At 46.1% G+C, this 11,378-nt stretch overlaps 1 long non-coding RNA gene across 1 annotated transcript; it reads right to left on the bottom strand.

Moving 5' to 3' along the window:
* Nucleotides 1-4,922: 4,922 nt before the first annotated feature.
* On the bottom strand, nt 4,923-9,290 carry LOC122454189. The gene is made up of 3 exons (XR_006273335.1): nt 9,160-9,290; nt 6,365-6,732; nt 4,923-5,115 (listed from the first exon to the last, which is right to left on the bottom strand). It is a non-coding gene; the product is annotated as an uncharacterized LOC122454189 (long non-coding RNA).
* Between the last annotated feature and the right edge of the window lie 2,088 nt (nt 9,291-11,378).

Genomic DNA, 11,378 nt, shown 5'->3' with positions numbered 1-11,378 from the left:
TGGAATATATACCATATTCAACAATTAACATGTACCTGTCAGTATTCTTGCCTGGAGAATCCCAGGGATGGGGGAGCCTGGTGGGCTGCCATCTATGGGGTCGCACAGAGTCGAACACGACTAAAGCGACTTAGCAGCAGCAGCAGTCATTAACAATTACCTGTTTGTAACCTCAGAACAACAATATGATGTAGGAATTGCTATCATCCCCATTTTACAGATGAGGAAACTGAGGGTAAGTGTCTTATATTTACACAGATACAGTAGCTGTTTGCAATTTGCACCTGACTCTGACTCCAGAACAAAACTCTTAGTGTGCTACACAGCCTGTCATGAAAAGTTTGATAAAAATAGGATCCTTGAAAGAGAAAGTAGGCCCATGGCATAAAAGGAAGATCAGGATGTAGAGGAACTGTGCTGAGGCCTACCTTTCCCCTATTCACAACTCTGTCCAACTGGTTTATCTGTCTATCCATCTATTTATCTATATACCATGTAACCAACTAATCATCCATCCACTCATCCATCTGTCCCCAACCTTCTTCAGAAAAGGACTTGAGGAAACATAAGTGAAATCAAGAAGTAAAGACTTTTAAAATAACAATAAAAGAATAAGAGCCACGTAACAAAGGGGAGTAGATCATTGTAAAACTGATGCAAATAAGCACATAACTTAATTCTGAGCATCTCAGCTTCCATGGAATAAAAAGAAACACAGCAAGTTCCATCTTTGCATTAGCTCCTAAAAGGAAGCACAACCATCTGGCAGCAGAGACAAACTTTCCTACTACTAAATCCTAAAACAGTGAACACACGGGCCTTTATTTATTAAAGGGAAATAAAATAACATAAGGCCAGCATCATCCAATGCAGATGAATCCCAGTAAAGGCAGAACACGTCACGTTAAGTCTTCATTATTTCCATAGGACTCCAGGCTAAAATAATCTGGACATCTTCTATCTAGGTTAGATTTTAGATTCTGGATTGGGGAGATCCAGTTATGTGTGACTTACTGCTTCCCTGTCATTCAATATGGTCTCACCTTCACCTTCTCACTGGGTTATATCTCAGGAGAGATAAATATACAGGGAAACCGATTTTAAATGATTGGTGTCGTTGGGTATATCTCAGGAAAGATAAATACACAGAGACACCAAATTTAGTCAGTGGAGGAGATAGGAAGACAAGAAGTCCAGTGACCCAAGAAGGTGTCACCAGGGTGGGGACTGGGATGGAAGGGGATGAATGAATAAAAAACCATGACTTTTCAATGGTTTCCAGTTCCACCACTTTGGAAATATCCAGATAACGTGGTATTTCAGGCAACAGATATTATTAACAGTTCCTTTCCTTACTTCCCCTAGGAAATGAAGAACTTGGAGAAGCTGAGCAGAGAAGAGTCTTGCTGGAAAGACACACACTGGGTTTCCTTATGCAGGTGCAAGTTATCTTTTTTTCTTTCTACATTGTTTATTTTGTTTTTTAAATTGAAGGTTCATTGCTTCACAGTATTCTGTGGTTGTCTGTTATACATCAACAAGCATCAGCCATAGGTACACCCATGACCCTCCCTCGCAAGCCTCCCTACCATCTCCCTCCCCATTGTCACAGAGCCCCCATTGGAGTTCCCTGAGTCATATAGCAAATGCCCATTGCAAGAGATCTTCTTAAGTCTGTTTTTTGAGGAAGAATCTTTGAACTATGGAGCAGAATGGAAAAGAGGCGGAGGTAACATCCCCTTTCTCATGGTGAGATGCTGGCTACTGATTCTTGCTGTAAAGAATACCGCAACACGAGACGATAGTTGTTCAAAGCCAAGAAATATCACCCAGACACACCTGACCTGCCCACAGTGTTCTAGGCCAGAGATCAACCTACTCTATGGTAGGAAGCCCAGTTTCTCTGTATTCCACCTGCGTAGTCATATCTCCATAACTTTTTTAAAAAAGATCACCTTGTATTTATTCTTTGTTCTGTGAGTCTTGGCCTTTGACTGAAAGCAATAAAATTCTGACCTAGGGCTTCTTCCCTCATCACCCCACTCCCAGTGGGGAAGGTTCTTACTTCTCTGAGTTCCTTTGGAACTTTACTCAGTTGAACACACATTCTCTCTTGTCATCATAATTGTCTCATCAGGTGAGAGGGTCTTAATCTTCCAACTATGTCTTGTCACTTAGAGCTCTGGGCACAGGGTCATGCTTGGACAGATGCTGAGTGTGGGCTGATTCAGGACCTCATTGCCAGCTTATCATTGCCCTGGAGGTCCTCCTCTGCCCACTAGATGCATCCTCTTTCTTTCTCTTCTCTGTCTTCAGGAGGCTGACGGTGTGGACTCATCCACAGGCTCCCTGGCTCTCTCTCCTGGTTGGGAGCAGTCAATGGAAGGCATGGGCAGCAAGTAGACGGTGGGAGGAGAGAGATGGTGGAATGTTTATTTCACAGGCTTCCTCCCTGTCGAGCTATGGGGTCACAACTAAACCAGTGTATCCAGAAATTATACCAAGAGCCGCTTGTTGGCCTCGCGTGCCACAATGGTGCTAGTGTTAAAGAACGTGACTGCCAACGCAGGTTAGAGGTAGGAGATGCGGGTTTGATCCCTGGGTTGGGAAGATCCCCTGGAGGAGGGCACGGCAACCCACTCCAGTATTCTTGCCTGGAGAATCCCATGGACAGAGGAACGGGGTGGGCTTCAGTCCATAGGGTTGCAAAGAGTTGGACATGACTAAAGCAACTTAGCATGCACACATGCATGCCACAATCTCTAGGAAGGTCCATTATTCCATGGGTTTAGGTACCATTTCTCTCCTGACATTTTGCAATTTCTATGATACTTGAATGAAGAGTGAATGAACTGCCAGCTGCATACCCTTCATAAAACTGTGCATCTCGAGGGAAGCAACTGTCATAGACACGTCCTTTAGGAAAGACCCCCCGAACCCCCGTGGCTAGTGCAGGGAGAGTGCCAACCAAGCAGCTGCTCAAGATAGCACCTGCCATGGGATATTCCCAGCTGGCCCCATGAGGCCATTCAGTTGAAGATGGGGGGTTGCATGGTCGGATCCCCAAATCTCATGGTTGTTATCATATTCCACTCCCTGGGAGGGACATCTCAAAGGTCTCTACCACTGCAGCAGCCTGTTTCTGGCCAATGTCACCCTTTCACCCTTTATGGGAGGGCCTAAGAAATTCCCAAGATGCTGTCTTACTGCATGTGAGCTGCTATCAAAACATACCATAAAACAGGTGGCATATAAACATTGAGCACTGATTCATTGCACTTCCAGAGGATGGGAAGGCCAAAATCATGGCACCCGCAGATTCAGCGTCTAGCGAGGCTCCTTTTCCTAGATGGTGGTCTTTTCACCATGACCATATGGAAGAGGGCAAGGGACTTCTGTGGAGCCTCTTTTGTAAGAGCACGAATTCCATTCATGGGGGCTCCACCCTCATGGACTGATCAATTACTAGTACCATCACCTGGTGCTAAGTCGCTTGAGTCTGACTCTTTGCAACTTAATGGACTATAGCCTGTCAAGCTCCTCTGTTGATGGGATCCTCCAGGCAAGAATATTGGAATGGATTGCCATGCCCTCCTCCAGGGTATCTTCCTGACCCAGGGATTAAACCCATGTCTCTTATGTCTCCTGCATTGACAGGGAGGTTCTTCACCACTGTACTACCTGGGAAGTGGTTAGGATTTCAACCTATGAACCTTCCAGGAAGGTTCATAGCACCTGCCCTGACACTCTGCTGCCTTGTTTTGAATTAGCCACAGCTGTATCTATTAGACTTTTTATTTCTGTTTAAACAACTTATTTATTGATTTATTATTTGGCCGAGCCACGCAGCATGTGGGATCTTAGTTCCCTGAACAGGGATCAAACCCATGCCCCACTGCTTTGGAAGCTCTGAGTCTTAACCACTGGACCACGCGGCAAGTCCCTCAACAGCTTTTTTGAGATATAATTCATATACTGCACAATTCACCCATTTAAAGTACAGAAATCAACACTTTTTAGCACATTCCTCCCTTCCCTCTGCCCCTGGCAACCACTCATCTACTTTCTGTCTCCATGGATTTTCCTAGTCTGCATATTTTTATAGAAATGGAATCATACAATATGTGGCCTTTTGTCACTGGCTTCTTTCACTTAGAGCTTTCAAGATGCATCCATGTCATAGCATATGTCAGTATTTCATTCCTTTTATGGCCAAATAATATTCCATTGCATGGACATACAGGGTCTTCCTACATTTATCAACTGATGGACAATTGGGTTGTTTCCAGTCTTTTGCTATCACGAATAGTGCTGCCATGAAAACGTGCTTAGAGACTTTTGTGTGGACGCAGGTTTTCATCTCTCTTGGCTGTATATCTAGAATGAGAGTAGCTGGGTCATATGGTAACTCTATGTTTAACTTCTTGAAGAACTGCCAAACTGTTTTCTAAAGTGGCTGCACCATTTTTACATTCCCACCGGCAAGGAATGAGATTCCAGTTTCCTTCCATCCTTGTCAGAACTTGTTTCGGCTGCCTTTTTGATTACAGCCCTTCTAGTGGGTGTGAAGTGGTATCTCACTGGGGTTTGGTTTGCACTTCCCTGGTGGCTAATTATGTTCAACATCTCTTCCTGTGCCTATGAGCCATTTGTACACAATCTTTACGGCCATACTTCCCTATCTAAAACCTTGGGAACCAGATGGGTTTCAGAATTCCGATGCTTTCTGAAGTCCATTAAAATTTTTTCATATATGGAAAAGTAACACAGTCTGTATACTGCATATACTGTAGAATGCTTAATACCCCCAGGAAGCTCTTGGACTGCACCTGCAAAATTACATCCTTTAGCATTTCGGCAGCAAGAATACCATTCATCCTAAATGAGATCAAGTACACCCACAGTCTCATAGGATGTTAAGGCAGTTTTTGCCACCAGATGAGTTACAGAGGACATTGGTTTTCAGAACTTTTGGGTTTTGGAGTCATAGCGACCAAGTACCTGAACCACACCTTTGGGTTCCAGCCAAGGCTGCCTTGTCCTTGTGGGCAACGATCCAGTGGTGCTCTGTGACCCCCATCAGCTTTGTCCTCTGTAGCGTGGCTCCTCAGGGGCCTATTGGGGAGCAGGGTGCAAAGACAGGATGCTAGTTCCCCTCTCCTCCCTGATCTGGCTGTCCCACCCTAGACCTGGGTGGCATTCTCAGCCTAGTCCTACAGTTGCCTGGGGGTTGTTGCGGTCACTGTGCTTGACCAGAGAGAGAGATGTAGAAGATGGTACCTTCAAGAAAGATAGGATGGGGAGAGGGGCATGATGTGTAGGGTGGGGGTGGGTGTTAATCCCTTCAATGACCCTCAGATATCTCCATTGCTTCTTTTTGTTTGTGTTTTTTAGTGGTTAAGTCGTGTCCCTATGAACTCTTTTGTGACTCTGCAAACTGTAGCCCACCAGGCTCCTCCATCCATGGAATTTCCCAGATAAGAATACTGGAATGGATTGCCATTTCCTTCTCCAGGGGATCTTCCTGAATCAGGGATCAAACTTGAGTGTCCTGCATTGGCAGGCAGATTATTTACCGCTGAGCCACCAGGGGAACCCGTATCTCATTGTAGAGTCTGGAATTTTTAACTCTATTTGTAGAAACAGAGAAAGGTTGAGAATTCAATCAATGCTGAAACTGGGTGAACCATCCGAGCGCCTAACCATCTGGAGGTTTCTGCAGAAGTTAGACTGCATGCTCAGGGCTGGGAGGAGGGGAATTCAATCGGTGGGTTCTCCTCGCCTTCACCTTCTCCTTTAAGTGGCTCTCAGTGTGACGCTTTCTCTTGCCATCTGCATGGGCACTGGGTCCACCCTTGAGAAAGCACAAGGATCCTTCATCGGCTGTCCCCTAACTGCTGATGGTGGGCCACACAGATCTTGTCCCAGGATGTGGGAGGCCTCTACGCTCTGTCCCCAATCCTGTTTCAAAGCCAAAGCCATTTGCTCAGTGAGGGTCTGTGACCTAGAACCGTCCCCTGCAACTGATTCCTTTCCTGCGGGGTGCTCTTAGGTTAGAGACCCTCCAGCTGGTCTCAGGAGAAGGGTTTCCTGTAGAGGGTGAACCAGGGCACCGATGAGCAAGCTCATCAGGGCAGTAGTGCTGGCGGGCCTCCCTCCTGCCCACCCACTGCATTCGCTTCCCCTGGTGCGCGGTTGCCCTGTTGTCTGGCCTCATTTCTCCACGTTTTCCAGTTCAAGTAGGAACCAGTTCAGTCTGGCTTGTCTCCAGGTGCTTTCTTCCCCCTCCCCCGCCCCCCCATGAAGAGGTTTAGGGATGGAGGAGGGGCAGATGGGGGCTGGCTGCGACAGGCAGTGACTGCACCTGGGGTCTTCCTGGGGAGGCGGGTGGTTCCTGAAGGTCAGGGTCAGGCAGGCAACATTCGTCTCTCTAGTCCACTCGCCCGGGGTCACACAGCTCAGCTCAGCTCAGTTCAGTCCCTCAGTCGTGTGTGACTCTTTGCGACCCCATGGACTGCAGCACGCCAGGCCTCCCTGTCCATCACACAGCTAGTCAGTGTCAGAGGCAGCACCGAAAACTGATTTCTCACTGGGATTTCTTTTCCCTCGGTGATGCTACCTACCCAGAGTCTCTGGAACAAAACAGTCAACTGTCCTGGTTTTGAAAAAAAATCCAATCCACGAATTGGGCTTCCTTGTTGCTTTTGTGTAATCCCTGATTTGACTCTCAGGCTAGAGACAAAGAAATAAGAAATAAAAAGAGGTCCAAGGTTAAAAAGAATTTTTCTTTTTCTTAAAAAAGAGTGAATACATGTATATGTATAACTGACTTGTGTTGCTACACACCTGAAAATAACACAGCATTGTAAATCAGTTACGTGCTAAGTCACTTCAGCCGTGTCCAACTCTTTGCGATCCCATGGCTTCTAGCCTGCCAGGCTCCTCTGTCCATGGGGATTCTCCAGGCAAGAATACTGGAGTGGGTTGTCATTTCCTTATCCAGGGGATCTTCCTGACACAGGGATCGAACCCGAATTTCTTATGTCTCCTGCATTGGCAGGCGGGATCTTTACCAGCTCAGTTCAGTTCAGTCGCTCATTAGTGTCTGACTCTTTGAGACCCCATCAATTGCAGTATGCCAGGCCTCCCTGTCCATCACAAGCTCCTGGAGTCCACCCAAACCCATGTCCATCGAGTCAGTGATGCCATCCAGCCATCTCATCCTCTGTCGTCCCCTTCTCCTCCTGCCCCTAATCCTTCCCAGCATCAGAGTGTTTTCCAATGAGTCAACTCTTTGCATCAGGTGGCCAAAGTATTGGAGTTTCAGCTTCAACATCAGTCCTTCCAATGAACACCCAGGACTGGTCTCCTTTAGGATGGACTGGTTGGATCTCCTTGCAGTGCAAGGGACTCTCAAGAGTCTTCTCCAACACCACTGTTCAAAACCATCAATTCTTCGGTGCTCAGCTTTCTTCAACGGTCCAACTCTCGCATTCATACATGGCTACTGGAAAAACCATAGCCTTGACTAGATGGACCTTTGTTGGCAAAGTAATGTCTCTGCTTTTAAATATGCTACCTAGGTTGATCATAACTTTCCTTCCAAGAAGGAAGCATCTTTTAATTTCATGGCTGCAATCACCATCTGCAGTGATTTTGGAGCCCCCCAAAATAAAGTCTGACACTGTTTCCACTGTCTCCCCATCTATTTCCCATGAGGTGATGGGACCAGATGCCACGATCTTAGTTTTCTGAATGTTGAGCTTTAAGCCAACTTCTTCACTCTTCTCTTTCACTTTCATCAAGAGGTTTTTTAGTTCCTCTTCACTTTCTGCCGTAAGAGTGGTGTCGTCTGCATATCTGAGGTTATTGATATTTCTCCCGGCAATCTTGATTCCAGCTTGTGCTTCTTCCAGACCAGTGTTTCTCATGATGTACTCTGCATATAAGTTAAATAAGCAGCATGACGATATACAGCCTTGACGTACTCCTTTTCCTATTTGGAACCAGTCTGTTGTTCCATGTCCAGTTTTAACTGTTGCCAACTACACTCAAATAAAAATTAAAAAAAAATAAAAAGAGGCCCAAGGTGCTCTTTTAAAACAGAAGTTTGTAAAAAGCTTCATAAAGGATGGTCATGGAGAGAGTTGCTAGAAACCAGAAAGTTTTATTGTTTGTAGGTTTTTTGAGGATGACCATTCTGACTGGTGTGAGGTGATACCTCATTGTCGTTTTGATTTGCATTTCTCTAGTAATGAATGCTTCCCTGGTGAGTCAGATGGCCAAGATTCTGCCTATTGCATTGCACAGGAGACCCGGGTTCAATCCCTGGGTTGGGAAGATTCCCCTGGAGAAGAAAATGGGCACCCACTCCAGTATTCTTGCCTGGAAAATCCCATGGATAGAGAAGCCCAGTGGGCTACAGTCCATGCGGTTGCAAAGAGTCAGACACAACTGAGTAACTAACACACTTGCTAATTAATGATGTTGAGCTTCTTTTCATGTGCCTGTTGGCCACCCCTAAGTCTTCTTTGGAGAAATGTCTAGTATAACACAAGGATCTCTATTCAGTGCTCTGTTGCTAACTGTGTTGCGAATGTTGCGTCTAAGTCGCCTCAGTTGTGTCCGACTCTGTAACCCTAAGGACTGTAGCCTGCCAGGCTCCTCTGTCCATGGGATTCTCTAGGCAAGAATACTGGAGTGGGTTGCCGTTACCTTCTCTAGGGGATCTTCCCAACCCAGGGATCGAATCCGCCTCTCTTACGCCTCCTGCCTTGGCAGGCGGATTCTTTACCGATATCACCACCTGAGAAGCCCACTCAGTCCTCTGTGGTAACCTGAATGGGAAGCAAATTCAAAAAGAAGGGGATATATGTATGCATAGAGCTGAGTGACTTTGCTATGCAGCAGAAACTAACACAACATTATAAAGCAACTATACTCCAATAAAAATTTTAAAAATACTTAAATTTTAAAAGTAAGTATTAAAAAAAAATGGAACCAGCAGCTGGCATCCCCCAAGGGGTTAGAAGGCTCTGGAAGATGCTTGAGGACCACCAACACCAACTAACAGGACCCGGGCCCACCAGAGCTCACCAGGAGCACAAAGATACCCATCTGTGGAGGGAAAGTTGGGGTAGTCCTGGGTGACCCACCTACCTGGTCCCTGCTGCAACCAGAGCATGGAGCCCACGTGTTATGCAGCCACAGCTGGGAGGACTTCTTCCCTCACTCGCCCGGGGTTCCTGCCCACCCACCTTGGTCTCCTTCTCCCACCGAGCTGCCCGTTCTCAAGGATCTAGAGATGAGAAAAGACACAAGCAAGCCACTTTTATTTTCTAATATTCTGGTGAGCCCACACAATCTGCAACTTTCGACATTAATCACTTAGAATCTTCTCAGCAATAAGCCACACCTGTGCTATTCTGACTGTAAAGCAGGGTCCTTACAAAGACGCTGTGAGGATTTATGTGATGAGGTCGCTCTGCTCCACCGACTGGGTCTCCTATTTCCCCCCACACCCAACCGCTACGGTCCCCTCTAGCTCCTCCATATAGCCAAACACAATGGACTGCCTAAGGGCCTTTGCCCGTGTGGCTTTCGGTGAGCAATCAATGACCCCAGAATATAAGAATCTTCACCTACTCTGTACAGGAATCAGAGCCTGAATTTTTTCAGAGTCTATACTTAGAGGCAGTAAGACCAGCTCTAGGCAAAAGCAAAGTAGATGGGTTTGTTTGTTTTTTTGTGGGTGTCTTTTTTATTAGGGCCTTCCATGGCCCTTTTCCTTCTTTTATCCCTCTCATTACTCCTGCCAACGCTGGGCTAATCCACTAATCCTCTCTATAAGGCATTAAGTGATAAAGGTTTCAGGTGTTAGCACTCCCAGGGGGTATTTATCTATTAGAGAAATCTTGGAAGACCAGAAGTTGGCCAGGAGCAGAATGAATGAATGTCCCACCTAGTAGAATTTCAAATTCTGCCTATTTGGGGCTGGAGGGCTCAATTTGGAATTCTTTGCATTACTGGGCAGAGTCAGCAAGTCGGCAGATAATATAAGCAATGAGCCGAAACAGTGATCAATTTGACAGGCAAGGCAGCAGATTTTAGAAATTGTCACTTTTCCTATACACTCTTCTCATTAACATACCAGTAAAAATAAAAACCTGCAACTTCCAAATCTGCGTTCATTTCAAATCCAAATCTATCTTTGTCTTTTCTTTCTGTATTACTGGGTTTCCCTGCCATCAGATCTTCATTACCCCACATCCCAAATGCAAACAGGCATAAGCATGTATGCACACGTGTGCTTGTACACACACACACAAAATGTATTTTTTTTTGCCCCCTGTCCACCTCAAATTCCATCCCTTGTTCCTTTCCCAGGCTTATTCCACTTAACTCCCTCTTCCATCCCGCCCTGACTGTCTTTGCTTAATTTGTATGTCCAGAGCTATCTCAGTGACTAAAAGAATATCAGCACAAGGGAGGTCAAAAGACTCTTACAAATCCACCCTCAAGGCCAGTCAGACATTCCTGGGGTCTCAGGCCTGTGAACTTGGGTTCAGAGAACAAGAAGTAGGGCTCTGGCTTAGTGGAGGTCACCCCCAAATAAAAGACGAGAAATCCAAGAAATCCAAGGGTCCATTTGTAGTGATTTGTGAGCCAACTTAGAATGGTGTTGTTGTTTAGTCTCTCAGTTGTGTCTGACTCTTTCCTGACTCCATGGACTGTCAGCTCCTCTGTCCATGGGATTTCCCAGGCAAGAATCCTGGAGTGGGTTGCCATTTCCTTCACTAGGGGATCTTCCTGAGCCAGGAATCAAACACGCATCTCCTGAATTGCAGGTGGCTTCTTTTACCACTGAATTAGATGCCCTGGCCTCTGTGGGTCTGCTTTTCTTCCTTTACCTGCTCTTTAATCTGCCCCAGGACCAGCTGGGGACTCTCGGGACACTTCAAGTCATACCCCCCAGTGCTACCCGCTGTATGGCATAAAAATCCCAGCCCATAGCCCTATGCCTTACTCACTTTCTACCCTTATCTCCTTAGCAGATTAATCACGTCTAAAACTCCAGGTATGTTTATCCTCTTTAGCTTAAATTTAGTTCCAAGTCTGACCAAAGGTCAAGCCCCATGTCTCAAGTTATCACCTAGACATTTCCTTTGTTGCTGTTGTTCAGTTGCTAAGTCATGTCTGACTCTTTGTGACCCCATGAACTGCAACACACCAGGCTTCCCTGTCCTTCACTATCTCCTGGAGTTTTCTCAGATTCATGTCCATTGTGTCAATGATGCCATCCAACAATCTCATCCTCAGTCACCCCCTTCTCCTCCTTCCCTCAATCTTTCCCAGCATCTGGGTCTTTTCCAATCAGT

Source organism: Cervus canadensis, chromosome 16, assembly GCF_019320065.1.
Source record: "Cervus canadensis isolate Bull #8, Minnesota chromosome 16, ASM1932006v1, whole genome shotgun sequence".
NCBI lineage: Eukaryota > Metazoa > Chordata > Mammalia > Artiodactyla > Cervidae > Cervus > Cervus canadensis.
This window is presented reverse-complemented; position numbering and strand designations above follow the sequence as displayed.